The sequence below is a fragment of the Sitophilus oryzae genome, unplaced genomic scaffold (genome assembly GCF_002938485.1).
Source record: "Sitophilus oryzae breed Bouriz unplaced genomic scaffold, Soryzae_2.0 scaffold_1818_pilon_pilon, whole genome shotgun sequence".
NCBI lineage: Eukaryota > Metazoa > Arthropoda > Insecta > Coleoptera > Curculionidae > Sitophilus > Sitophilus oryzae.
Genome location: NW_022146522.1, coordinates 247,477 through 262,343, shown reverse-complemented (window position 1 = coordinate 262,343; position 14,867 = coordinate 247,477). Strand labels below are relative to the sequence as shown.

The 14,867-nt window shown below is 27.8% G+C and overlaps 3 long non-coding RNA genes across 3 annotated transcripts; all 3 read left to right on the top strand.

Annotated features, from left to right (window-relative positions):
• Positions 1 to 5,936: 5,936 nt before the first annotated feature.
• On the top strand, positions 5,937 to 6,916 carry LOC115883155. Its single transcript, XR_004050336.1, has 3 exons — positions 5,937 to 6,132; positions 6,409 to 6,683; positions 6,794 to 6,916. It is a non-coding gene; the product is annotated as an uncharacterized LOC115883155 (long non-coding RNA).
• A 366-nt stretch (positions 6,917 to 7,282) lies between these two features.
• On the top strand, positions 7,283 to 7,923 carry LOC115883162. Its single transcript, XR_004050340.1, has 3 exons — positions 7,283 to 7,305; positions 7,363 to 7,637; positions 7,700 to 7,923. It is a non-coding gene; the product is annotated as an uncharacterized LOC115883162 (long non-coding RNA).
• An 841-nt stretch (positions 7,924 to 8,764) lies between these two features.
• LOC115883159 lies at positions 8,765 to 13,233 on the top strand. The gene is made up of 4 exons (XR_004050339.1): positions 8,765 to 8,900; positions 11,572 to 11,626; positions 12,122 to 12,291; positions 13,132 to 13,233. It is a non-coding gene; the product is annotated as an uncharacterized LOC115883159 (long non-coding RNA).
• Positions 13,234 to 14,867: the final 1,634 nt, after the last annotated feature.

The window sequence follows — 14,867 nt, the reverse complement described above, 5'->3', positions numbered from 1 at the left end:
AAAATTTTTCTTAATTATAACTAACATTAATTTTAAGCTAAAACGATCAGAATATTTTTTCGTCGTCCTGAATGACATTTGCGAAATAACTTTGAGAAACAATAAAAAAAGGGCCTAGTCTATTGCTGCTGAATAAAAATCTGTAATTTATTTCATGTGACATGAAAATAAATTTGTATTTTTTTGAAACCCGCGGCTTCACGTATATGATTCAGGTCAAATATTTATGTCTTTTTGTGAATCATCTGATTCAGAAGGATTCAGCTGTTCTAAAAATGTTCGGCGCATGTCTTAAATTTTAGGTTTTTGCTACAGCAGCGCCATCCTAATTCTTCCCTTTTTTTGACCATTTTCTAATGCACGGAGTTGTTTCTCCTTACCTCTAAGAAGACTAAGGAAGGAGCATATCAAAAATCTTAGGTACACCGCGATGGGCCTCAAATATGGCCGACTTAAATTCCGGTTTATCAGTGTCGTTCTAATTTTATTTAAAAAATGTAAAACTATGATGTAGGGTAGACGTGGGGTAGACTCAATAATTTGTTGTTTTATTTTACGTTGTGAATAAATGTTGGTAGTTATTAAAATTGTTATAAAAATATATAATTCTAATAAAAATAGATAAGTTATAATAAGTATTTATTAACACAAACATCCGATACGCTACTGAAGCAGGTAAGTCAAATTAACGTATCTAAATTCTTTGACATCTAATCTTTGACAAGTAATAAATAAAAGCTAAAATGCAAGAAAAATATATAATTTAGTTAATTTAAGTGAATTTCATAAATGATCGGTTTACTACACGTATGTATATTATATAATCACTTACTAGCGAAAAGTTGTTCCATTATTTCACTCAATTTTTGCCGAGATCTACCGCACGCTACACAACCAACTATTTTAGAGTCTTTTTTCGATAAATCGCGATAGTGTCACTGTTAATTTAAGTTCTGCCACAATTTCCATCTAGATTTACTACCTTTATACAACTATCAGTAGTAGAATAAATAATAAATAACATAAAATAAGCTCCGTAAAGACTGACAAATCCACAAAATTTCAAATCAAATTCAAATGTGTCAAATGAATCGTCAAACAGAACTGTCAATGATCCCAACCCTAGAGAGCTTTTATGGTGGCTTTTCCGCCCACCATGCATGAATACATGGACACATGGATAGCATTTTGCTCCTTCCTTAGTCTTCTTATTCAAAGATTAAGATAGATATGAAACTTAATTGTAAAATTTTGGGTCAAAGCGCCCCTCCGTGTTTTTACTAGAGACTACGTTTAACCCAGCGCCTTCGCCTTTTCTGCTGTAAATATTTTTTATGTTTATATTTGAATTCAAAGGATTTATTTTTAAAGTTACAATCGATTTTTTGTTTAACATAAATGGTACACCACTGCTTTTTAAAGAAAAATATTTTTTCTTGACTGGCCATCTTTTTTCAACAAAATTGATCTTTTGAGTTTTTCTTGTTCATCAAACGGTTGTCAAGAAAAAAAATTAATATGCTTATTAAGAGCCCGCCTTAATTCGTTTTTTAACGATTTTTTATTTTTTAGATTAATTAGAAGAAGTTTCTAATTTTTGAGTGTTAATTAATCAATAAAAATACAAATTCTATAATTAATTTTATAATTTCAGATTTATCTTGATATCCAAAACTAAGGTAAGAAGGATAATGAAAATTGTGAAATAAAAGTATTATGAGTCTTTATTATGAGTATATAAAATTGTAATAATAATAACATTTATTTATATATTTACATTAGAATTAAATATTATCATTTACGGATTTTTTCTTAATGGTTTTAAACTTATTAGAATTATAAGTCTATATTGCTGTTTACAGGCAACAATAGTTTTGATTATATATATTGATGTATTGAAGTACTACCATGACGAGTTCTTATAGAACAATACACACGTCAATGGGAGATAGAGGTTTTTTACCTTTTTTTATAGGTTTTTTGACATTTTACCTACTTTGATTATGTTTGTATCATAATTTCTTAAAAATATCAAGTTAGTGGATTAATAGCAATTTTAGACATATATTTTATCGAAGAAGAGTGAAGAGTGTTGATAAGACTAAAATAAGCTTTATATTTTATCTTTTTCTCTTTATAAGGGAGATGGTTTGTGTCGTAAAATACATTACAGTATTTAATATCGTGTACTTTGATATTCTTTTCGTAATTTACTGTAATTTCTTGTTTCCTATAATGCCAAACCTTGACAATATGGTGAAGGTTGAGTTTTGATCTTATTAGTTTTATACCTGTGTTTACTAGACTAACTTAAGACGTGAGTTTGTGATTTATATTAAGATCTTTCTTAACATTAATTAAGTCTTAATCTTAATACTGTATTATGCTTTGTCTGGAAAATAAATGTTAGAATATATTAATCTTGCATATCCTTCCATTCTTCTATTAGGAAAAATATGGTTTATAAATCATTCTAAAAATGCTAAAAAAATGGCATAAATTACGTGTAAGAATAGAAAAATCTTAACAAGGTAACTGTTAATGTTGCTGAAGCTGATTCTACAGTTTTAATTACGGAGGCTAAAAAGCCATTTTAAGGCCTCCGTAGTTTTAATGGAATGTTGGACACATATCCCTTTTAATTTTCCGAATTTTTAATAAAGCACTTTTTAAACGTAGCATGATAACACAAATAATCTAAGCAATTAGATTAATTGTAGGAATCTAGAGTTTTATTTCTATTTAATTTTATTGACTATGAAAATACATAATAAGCGTTCACGTGTTGTGCCAAATATTAAAATAATAATATAATAATACCGTACTATATGATCGAAAAAAAATAGCGTCAGCGATGACTATGAAATGAAGATCGCTGTCGTTTTATATGTAAATTTATGGGAAATGTACTCAATTGTCATTTCCCAGCCAACTGGACGCCGTTTTTTCGATCATAATTTGTACTTATTAATATATTTTTTCTTGTAAATAAAGGATTTTTCAGCTTAATTAAATTTCAAATTTGAAAAATGTGGCGTCAAAAGTCGTCAACAGATACATCCGGTAAGAGCTGTCAACATCGAGTCAAGTTAAAGACTTTTGAAGTTATTTTTTTATATAATTCATATAATTTAGCTCATATTTCTTACTATTTAACTCTGTAGAATTATTTTCTTATTAAACTAAGGGATATTTATTGAATAAAAACACTTGTTTCTTAATAATTTATTAAAATATTAAAGAAATGCATGATTTTATAGTTCATCTAATTATGTGCGTACCAGATAATTTCAATATAAAATAAGTTTTGTATCATATTTTATACTGGAGGGAATAAATACAAATAAAGACAAATCATTTCATTAATTTAAGAAGCATATTCTACTGAAATTTTAATAAAAACCATCCATGTTTATTAAAAAAAGTTAAAATCGAGGCATCCAAGAGCAAAAAATTCTCGATCGTGATTGGTCAGTTTCGGTTGCCTGGAGGTTTTGAATTTTATTATCGTTCAATGTTGCCGGATTGTTATAAAATGTCGAAAATCTTTTTCTCTATTTTTGTGAAAATATATTAGTTTAAATTGATCACTGGCACCATAAACTGGCACTATAGTAAGGGTTATTTCTATATTTATATTTTTAGTAAAACAAATACCAGTAATGTTGTTTTGTAGACATTTTTTTTTATTTCTTCTTGTAATTACGTACTAAGCTTATAGTCTTTATTCTTGGTTTCGATGTATTTTATTTATAGTATTAAAAATTATTTAAACAGCTTCATTTTATGTTTATTTCATGATTTTTGTATGTTTATGTTTATAATTACTTATTTGTTTCTTACTTATGATAAGTTATGACAATAAAAATATTTTGCCTTACTTAAAAAAACGATTTCAGTGGAACGTATTGAGTAAATAATAACTTTTGAGAACAAAATTAAGCTTAATTTACAAGAATTTTCCTATAAATAATATTACATATTATTATTAGTAATAAATTAATTTTATGAGCAGCTTAAATTTTACGAATGACTTCAATCTGGCAACGCCGGTCCTGCTAGTCGTTTGAGTCGTTTGCAATCGAAGGATCCGCACGTCCTCCCGTCGGTTGCATCGATTTTTTAAATTTTCTGACGAAAAAGTGCATTTAGTGTACACAATTTATGCGTAATCGTTACTAGTGCCCTGCTTAGCCTCCTGAAAAAGTGAGTACCCGTAATTTTATGTATTTTTTTAGATATTTTAGTTTAAAATTTTTTGATTTTGCAATATCCATCATGGCAGCCTTCTTCTCAATATTCCCCATTAAGTTATTAATTTTTAAGAATATTGTTTAAATAATATACGTAGATTAATAAATAAGTATGTAAATTAACTATGTATTTTTGGTACTTTCTATACTGCGTGTTACATAAGGGTGAAATAATAGTACTACATTTTTGGTAAATTACGTAATGTATCTTTGACTTTTTGTTTAATTTTTTCGATCAAGGAATGTTTAAATAAAATGGCCGCCTGTTGGAATTCGATGTCTTGATTTTTTGTAAATTGCTATTTTTATTTTAAATTTCTTTTTATAGGGCATACTTAGAGTTTTCTTTATTTTTTAAAAATATAATATGCGCATTTTAATAATATTTTGAATGAGTAGGTTTTTTGTATTTAAGTTTTAAATAGGTAGGTTCATTAGGAATTTTATTACGTATTTTTTTTTATTTAAGAATCTTACATATTTATGTTTCAGCATTTTTGTAGGTAATGATTTCTGATATTGGTATTTTAAAATATATTTCTCTTTTAAAGCGCGTTAATTATGTAATATTACATGTTAAAAAATAGTATTAATGTTGACAAATGATTTTTGCTAATTCAGTATTAGTTGTAAATTTGCATTGCAGAAATAAATCAATTGTTACTGAATTTTTATAAAAATTAAAATATTTCGAAAACAGTAAATATGATTATTTTGAGGTAAACTTTGATCGAATGTTATTTGTCTTCATAGTAGAAATTAAAAATGTAATAAAATATATAGGATGTCTCATTGTTAAAAAAAATATAACTTTAATATTTTTTATTTATTTGAAACACTGTAGGTTTAACTTTTAGCTCTAAATAATATGTTACAACTCTAAAAACTCCTTGTGTATTTTTATTTTTTTATGTGTTACATCATGGAAAAATTCTTTGGATTTTGACCATATTCATCAAATTTATATCCCTTTTTTCCCTAGATCATATAACATCTTTATATTTTTGACATATTTGGTATAGTAATCAAAGAAATATCTTATAAAATATTGCTGAGGTATAAATGGAGCATCTCTTTTTTCATTTAAAATAAATATACCTATTTATATATTGTCGTAAAATTTTTATAGGTGTTCGATAATATTTTTATAGGTATCCCAATATTTTTCTTTTTTAGGCGCGTTATATTAATACTACAACACCACACACTCCTATCCCACTCACACGAGCATTGCTAGCTCTCTGTGTTGGTTAATAAAATTTCCTAATTCAACATTAGTGAATTTCGTTAGCTGATGCAGTTGGTTAACAGTGTTTTTGTCGGTGTGGATCCCCGGCTTAAGATGACTCAGAGCGGCGCGGCCTTCCCCAGAGAGGAGACTTCTTGGGTCACCCCCTAACCCTGATGTTCGGGCATCGATGACCTGTGTAGCATGCAGAGGTACCCAAGGAGTCACCACCCTCTGGTTTACAGAGCTAGGTGTTCTAATGCTAGAGGCTTCGGCCGGATACAACCTGGCACCCAAGCTCCGAGACTTCTTCGTGCACGTATTTCGTGACCCTCGAAGAGGCAGGGGGCGGATATCGGACACTGAAGATGATGAGGGGTCCGCCTGTAGGGGGTCCCGGTGGATGTCCGTCCGACGGGTGACGGGGGTGACCCCAGACGAGGCGGCAATTGGGATGGGAACTGACTGGTGAGGCTTAATCGTCGACCAATGGGTCGAATCTGCATAAGGAAGGCAACCAGCACACACTCGCAGGCGGGTCGTGGAAACATTTTTTTGTTTTTTCTCTTGGTCTGCCCCGCGTCGAATTTTGAAGGCAGAAAATGTCGGTAGGAGGCGAGCATAACCAAGCCTAACTTAAACCTGTTAAAAGTAAGTCTGATTTTTTTATCTTACTTTCTTTAAATTGTAAACTTTTACTGTACTCTCTACCAAATAACTTTTTTATTGCACCATATAGCAGTCAAAATTCGTTTTATATATAAGTGTTGTATATTTTAGTTTTTTTGTTACAACATACATGAGCTTCAATTTAAATTATAGTATAGTATAGTAATTAGAGCAACTTTTTTAAAACTTATAGTAGATATAATAATAATTCTAATTAAACGTAGTTACTTATATAACTTTTTTTTTTCATTGTTTTAGGACAACCCGGGTTCGCAGCGTGATTTTAAAAAACAAGATTGAAGAAGTCAGAAATTCTATCTACATGCTGCATATGATCAGTCCCAAAAAAATTCGGATTGTTCCAGGCACCGTCGAATACCTGGAAAACGTGTTTATTTTCAACTCTACAGGATCGACCGAAGTCCATGGAGTTGGGGGCATTCGATGTGCCCCATAGCAGTGAGACGCCACTGTTTTTTTCGCCGTATAATTATTATGATGGGACTGAAAATGAACTTAAGCAAGATGTGATGGTGAGTTTTAATATTTTTACATTGTTTTTTTTTGTTGTCTATAGCTTGTTGTTTTTTTTCTAGCATATGTATTTGTTTGAAATATTCTAATATAATTTTTTCTCTTACAGGTGATACAGTATGGCTTGGAGAACTTCAAAAGTCGGTTCGCGTTGTGGTTCCAAAGCAGTAACTTTAGGTTCCCTACATTTACAGAATGTTGCATTAAGTACTCATTTTTTAATTTGCAATTTTTATATTTCATTTTTACTTTTTTCTTACTCTATACAAGGCCTTAATATAAAGTTTTTTAGCAATAATGGTAATAAAAAAATAACTCGAAAGAGACAAAATTAGGTAGCATATTGTTTTTCTATTATATATTTGGAAATAACTATTTTTCGTCTTATTTTAAAATTCATAATATTATTTAATTTTTTTAATAGTGATTTTTAATTAAACGTAAATTAGTAAATAAAGTAATTTTACATTATAATGAGAATTAAAGTATTAGTAATTTATTTTTGTTACTAAAATTAAATTCAGTTTGTTCCTGCATAAATCTTTTTAGTAGTAAACTGCTTTGGAATGATTTTTTGGGGGACAACAGCAGGATTAGGGGCCATCTTCTAGATGCCATCAGGTAAATTATATAACTTTATATTTATCATTTTCTTTGACTAAAAAGTTTTTTTTTTAGGTAGGTGCGCTAGCGTAGTCGTTTGTTGTAGCATTATATCCCTTTTCCTCCTTTTTAAAAAATGTTTGTAAGACGCCTGAAATTTGTATAAGTTAGTTATATAAGTAGTTGAATAAGAGTTGGTGAGACTTGGAAAATAGAAGAGGCCAGAGAAGATGGAAGAGGATTGCTTTGAAATAGAAGGAAAGGAGATAGAAGATGTTTGAGGAAAGAAGAAGGATTTTGTTGGCTGCAACGGAAGTTTTTTGAAGGAAATTTGGAGCAACTGTATTAAGGTAATTTTTTTCATCTAGTTACAAAAAATAAATACTTATCACAACGTTTATTTTTTTTATAGATGTTATTGGTATCTTGGACATCAAGTTTTATTTATTTATGTATTATACAAGCATATCTATTGGTGTAAATGTAGAATGGCAGCTGTTATAACAACTTGGATGAATTATTAGAAACATCAAAGAAGTTTTGACATAATTTAAACTGGGAAAAGGCTCACAAATGGCCAATTTATTCTACAGTAGATACAGGACATTAAATTGACTTCAACAACGCAGATATCTCTCAAAATGGTAAGTTTTTTTCACATTATTTTCTTTCCTATTAAAGTTTTGGAAAGCTTGAAGTTATGACATATTTTACACATATAATGTGTATATTTAAATAACTTTAGGTGCAATATTTAATTTTAAATTTATTAGGAAATTTTTTTTTATTCAAATCAACTTAATTTTGTATTTTGCCTATCTATATTGATATTACAATGTTTTCTTATTTATTTTAATTTTCTACATTGATACAAATTAATATACTTATTAATATTTGTTTTATTTTTTGTTTTAGATATCTGTTTGAGTGATGTACTGGGCGTTAACAGTTGCTGTTACAAATCTGCAAATGAGTTAGAACTGTACATAAGTTTGATGAATGCCGGAGGAATTTTTGAATAAAATGATACTGAAAATCACCCATAAATGACAATTTCAAGATACAATCAATAGTACTTAGATTGATTGGCCTTCATTACCATTGCCCCTATGAAAATGGTAAGTTATTTTATTTTTTTATTATTTTTTTAAGGCTACATTTTTTTTGTAGTTAACTACAAAATTGTAGGCTTCATATTCAAAATAAAATAAGTTTGAGATTGAAAATATATTAATATATTTTTTTCAATCTTTGTAGTTATTTACAAATTTGTATCAGACAATTTTAATTTTATTTAGTATGTTTTCTTTTTGTAAAAATCTATGAATATTTGACAATATTTTAAAGAGTTACTATTGCGTTTATTTTTTTAATATCTACTTAACATATTAAAAAAAAACATTTTTTTTATTTCAAAATGTGTGAAGAAACTGACTTTATAAAAATTTACTTATTTATTTTTTGTATTTTTAAAAGGCAATACAAATTGATATTAATGGACGTTTTGACAGCTGTTTCCCGTCCAAGTTCCAGTTTTAATGGAAAATCTTTAAAGGACACAGAAAAATGTAATTTACTGGATTGACTTCAACACCTGTTGCCTTTTAATAATGGTAAGTTATGCCTCTCAACTTATTCTTGTAAAATTTAAAAATCTTATAAAAATATTAAATTTTCCATCGTATTCAAGCTCTTTTGGTCCAATATAATACATGCTCTATTTTTATTTTGCCCTATATTTTAACAGATTTTAACTTTTTTTTATTTTGGAAGCTAGAATTTTCATCGAAAAAAAAGAAATTAGAAGGTTTTAACTCAAGTTTTAATTATTTTTTTTTGTATATTATTTTTATCTATTTTTTTAAATAAACATACATAATAACAATAAAATGTATTAAAACTTGACAGGAAACCCTATAATTTGTTTTTTAATGAATGTTCTAGCTCAAAAAAATGAAAAAGTTAATTGAACAATGCTAAGAGTGTATTACTGGTTGCATAGCATTTTTTTAAATACTAAAGTTACCACCAAAATAAATGTAAAAATTTTTTTATATACAGGGTGGTCCGAACTGTATTCCGGAAACTTCGTCAGCGTATTCTGCAGATAAAAATAGGTAAAAAAGTTCTTATAAATGTATATCCTAAAATGCTTAGTTTCGGAGATACAGGGTGTACAAGTTTCATATTTATTTCGATTTTTTCTAAATAATTTATGAAGTAACGTAATATTTGGATGAAAATTGGTGTCTGGGAGTTTTTTGACATGAGAAATTTGATTTTGATGTTAATATGACTCCTACTTGTAGAGGCCGCCACTTACATATTTTTTAACTGGTTTGAAGAGTAATAACTTTTTGTCCGTACCTGTATAAAATTAGTGAGCAAAAAAATATAAATTTACGTCGTTTTTTACCTATAAAATGACTCTTCGTAAAAATCGCTACAAGTAATGGTTCTCGAGATATTTGGAATCGAAATTATCCAAACCTATCATCATTGACAAAAATTGTTGACTAACGGTTATTAGACTGAAATCATAAATTTGTGCCAAAAGTTCAACAGAAACTGTTTTATCATTATTTTTTCGCAGAAAAAATTATATTAAAAATTTATTATTTCAGTCAAATAACTATACTCAACGTGTGCTTATTTTTTGTCAATAATGACATGTATTGACTATTTCCATTCTAAATATCTTGTGGTTTGGTTTGGTTCTTTGAATAAGAAGACTAAGGAAGGAGCATATCAAAAATCTTAGGTACACCGCGATGGGCCTCAAATATGGCCGATTTAAATTCCGGTTTATCAGTGTCGTTCTAATTTTATTTAAGAAATGTAAAACTATGATGTAGGATAGACGTGGGGTAGACTCAATAATTTGTTGTTTTATTTTATGTTGTGAATAAATGTTGGTAGTTATTAAAATTGTTATAAAAATATATAATTCTAATAAAAATAGATAAGTTATAATAAGTATTTATTACCACAAACATCCGATACGCTACTGAAGCAGGTAGGTAAGTCAAATTAACGTATCTAAATTCTTTGACATCTAATCTTTGACAAGTAATAAATAAAAGCTAAAATGCAAGAAATATATATAATTTAGTTAATTTAAGTGAATTTCATAAATGATCGGTTTACTACACGTATGTATATTATATAGTCACTTACTAGCGAAAAGTTGTTCCATTATTTCACTCAATTTTTGCCGAGATCTACCGCACGCTACACAACCAACTATTTTAGAGTCTTTTCGATAAATCGCGATAGTGTCACTGTTAATTTAAGTTCTGCCACAATTTCCATCTAGATTTACTACCTTTATACAACTATCAGTAGTAGAATAAATAATAAATAACATAAAATAAGCTCGTAAAGACTGACAAATCCACAAAATTTCAAATCAAATTCAAATGTGTCAAATGAATCGTCAAACACAGAACTGTCAAGGATCCCCACACTAGAGAGCTTTTATTGCGCTTTTCCGCCCACCATGCATGAATACATGGATAGCATTATGCTCCTTCCTTAGTCTTCTTATTCAAAGGTTTGGTTGCTCGTAGCGATTTTTTACCAAAAAAGACATTTTTTACATAAAAAGTCATGAAAATATATATTTTTTTAATCAGTGGTTTTATACAGGTACGGTCGAAAAGTTATTACTCTACAAAATAGTTTAAACACATGTAGGTGGCGCCCCCGACAAATAGGAGTAATTTTGACATCAAAATCAAATTTCTCGTGTCACAATACTCCCAGATACCAATTTTCATCCAAATATTGACGTCACTTCAGAAATTATTTGGAAAAAATCGAAATAAAAATGAAACTTCTACACCCTGTATCTCCGAAACTAAGCATTTTGGGACATATATTTATACGATTTTTTTTACTTATTTTTATCTGCAGAATATGCTGTCGAAGTTTCCAGAATACAATTCGGACCACCCTGTATATATATCTAGTAAATTAGACATTTAATTTTTTTTTTTGGTCATTAATAACTCGTTATAATAATCTTTCATATCAAGGAATTAACTTTCATATCAAGGAAATTTAAAATTTTTATATTATTTCTGAAGTTATCAATAAAAGTCTTTCTTTTAATTTTATATAACTCTTTATAACTTATTCAAATTAATATTAACAAAATGAGTATTATTTATTTGTTATTTTAGATAGTTCCAAATATTAAGATAATTTATGTTATTGACTGTTTTCTGATAGCTTCAAAAATTTCCATAATAAAAAATTACCTGATATATATTTTTTAATTAGGTATGAACTGCTGTTACTTAATAGCTGTTAGAGCGGATCCAGTTCTTTATCAATGGTAAGTTATTTATCTATCTTATAAAATTTCATTGGACAGCTTGACAACTTTTAAAACTTTTTAATATTCGAGCGCTTTTGTTCCAATATTAGAACAGCCAACAACTATTAAAAATAGGCGGGACAAAATAAAATGCTGATACTGTATTACTGGTTGCATATTGTTACGGATTCTCTGGGTCCGCTAATTTAAACTCGCGATAAAATACTTAAGGGATTTATTTTCTTTCAATTTTTTTATACTGATTACAACACACAATTAACTATTTAAAAAAATCCTTCGCCAAATTGTCAACATTCGCTATTCAAAACTGTTTGGTTTGAAATTACAGAACTCGTCACACACACCTTGACGATATATTAAAGTTCTCACTAGAATAAACACCATAAATATAATTTTGATTAATTTTTGTTTTGTTTTTTATTAATCTTGTTTTCAAAAATCTTCAAAAATTAGTATAGTAAAAATTTACTTAATATTTTTTTGGAATCTTAGGTATAAGATGGGACAATAGCTATTAAAAATCCACAAGCCGTACTATCTGCAAATATTATGGTGGACATCAAAAAGCTTTAAATGCAATGAAACTTGCAGGAAAAGACTCAGAAAGACTATTTAGGACTGTACTTAATAGCTGTTAGTATGGTCGCAGTCCTTCATCACTGGTAAGTTATTTATCTCTTTTTTCTTACTAAATTTCATTGACAAGCTTCAAAATTATGATAAGTTTTCATAATATTCAAGCTGCACAAGTCTATGAGGTCACTGTCTATTCCTATATGTCATTTATTAAAAATTGATATAAAAATTTGTCAAAAGTATTATTTAAATGTCACAAAATAAAAAGTTTTCAAACATACCGATTATTGTTCAAAGGTTTTCATAAAAAAATATGAACTTTGCTTGATTTTAATTTTTTTATCCTTTAATTTTTGATAAGTTTTTATGTAAATTTTTTCTGCATGATATATCGTGGCCTACCTGGTAGAAATTGTTATCATTTGTCATTTCAAAGGCCACTGGTGATGCTGATTTTTTTTCTCAGAGTATATATAAATTATTAATTTAAGGAAGGACGTAGTTTTTGAATTCGTTTACATATTTATACTTTTTAGGCTTTGACAAATCAATGTGCAAATTGATATAAAAACTTGTCAAAAATAATTTTTCAATGAAAAAAAGGAAAAAGTTTTTAAACATACCAATTATTATTCAAAATCTTAACTTAAAAAAATATGAACTTGGAATGTTTTTAACTTTTTATTCTTTGTTTTTATACCAATTTTTTATAAATGATTATATTGTGGTCTACCTGGCAGAAATAATTGTCATCAATTGTTATTTTAAAAGCCACTCTGATGCTGTTTTTTTCTCATAGGGTATATACAAATTAATAATTTAAAAAACATAGTTATTGCATTAATAAAAATATATTTATTTTAATTTTTACATAGATTGTATGTATATATTCCTTTTTTTTTAATATTATTTTTTTTATTTTTTAGATATCTCCGCATTTTCTTAACTATGGATATCAACAGTTGCTCCTACTCCTTGCTTTCCTCTTTCACTCAACATGAAGCAGACTCAATACTCCTCAATGTCTCACCAAGGTCGTTAGCTTCATTAATAGTGTTATTGTTTCAATAAATTTGTTTATTGGTTTTTATCCTCTTACTATATAATTATATCAGGCGTCATTTTAATGTTAATTTTTTGTAAAATTTTGATAATCTGGACAGAAATCTTTTTTTTTTTCTTAAGCTTTTGCAAAATAAAACATTAGTTAAGAACAATACTTTATTTTATGAATAGGGCCATTATCTCTGTTTATATTGCCTTTATATTTATTTATTTTGATGCTCTATTTATTATCTAATTGCCTCTAGTTTGAGGCATGTTTGAATAATTTTAAATCATTAAAATCTATGCATTAATCTTTATGAAAAATATGTTGAGCAATGTAATAGTAATCTGTTATAATTTTTCATCTCTTAAGCGTTTTTTCAATCTCATTTATCTTTTATTTTTGCATTCATTAAAGGTCATTAGATATTGTAATTATTAATTAAATAGTTAGTTGTATTATAACGTAATATTTTTTTAATAGAATTAAAGACATTCTTTATAAATTTGTATCATTACCAATTATTTATAGTAGTAGTTCTTTAATTATTTTTATCTTGTATTATTTATAATTTCTTAAGTGTTTCTAAATTTATTCCAGATTATCAAAATTATAAATGTTATACTTGCGCAGCTGCGTCACTATAGCTCTATGAACACGAGTATTATTTTAGTTTTAAAGTTTATATTTTTTAATATTTTATTTATTGTATTAACACAAACTAAATTTTATGAAATTTATCTAACTATATCTACGATCAGATGATAATTTAATAGTTTAATGGTTGATTTAATCATTTTTTATAAGTTCTGAGAGGGTTATTTTTAGTAAAATAATCGATTTTGTTAATTCTTGTGTTCATATATTTTTTTTTGCTTTTGTGAATTATTTTTGATACCCCAGGACAGCGGCGTGCATACGAGAGTGAAAAGGGGGGGGGGGTAATTACCCTTCCCAGAAAGAAATTTAGAAATAAAATAAAAATAGTTACAATTCCATTTTTTTTTTCACAGTTACAAAAATTTTTTTTAGCAAAAATTTAATTCGAATTAGTTTTACTTAAATATTGCCATTACCCCTCCCAGACCCAATCTCTAGATGCGCCACTGGCCTAGAGACAGATGTTTTTTTCGTGATTGGTCAGTTTTCATGATTATAATATAATTTTTTTTTCAAACGCCACAAAGTATAAATTTTTGCTACGTGATTGACGATATAAAAAAATAATTTTAACGCCTAGGCCATAAAGTACGAAAAAATATATTATTAAACTGACATGTGTGAAACTATGTCAAATTTAACGAGCGTAATCGTAGTTTCTCGATATATAATTACTTTTTTTTTTCATAGCAACTGTTAAAATTGCCTTATGTATATGTATAAATAGTAGTACTCAAAAATAGTAGATAAAATAGAACTTTAACCGCAAGGGTAGATTAAATGATACTTTAACAGCGAGGATAGGTTAAAAACTTTATTTCTTCTCGCACGTTTTTTAATTGCTTCCAATTAATAAATTTTTGTATTCCTTTCATTTTCAAGTTATTCGGGATTTAAATGGAAGTAGTTTGGACATGGCGTTTGTCGCCTCAGCCTGAATATCTGTTGGTAATT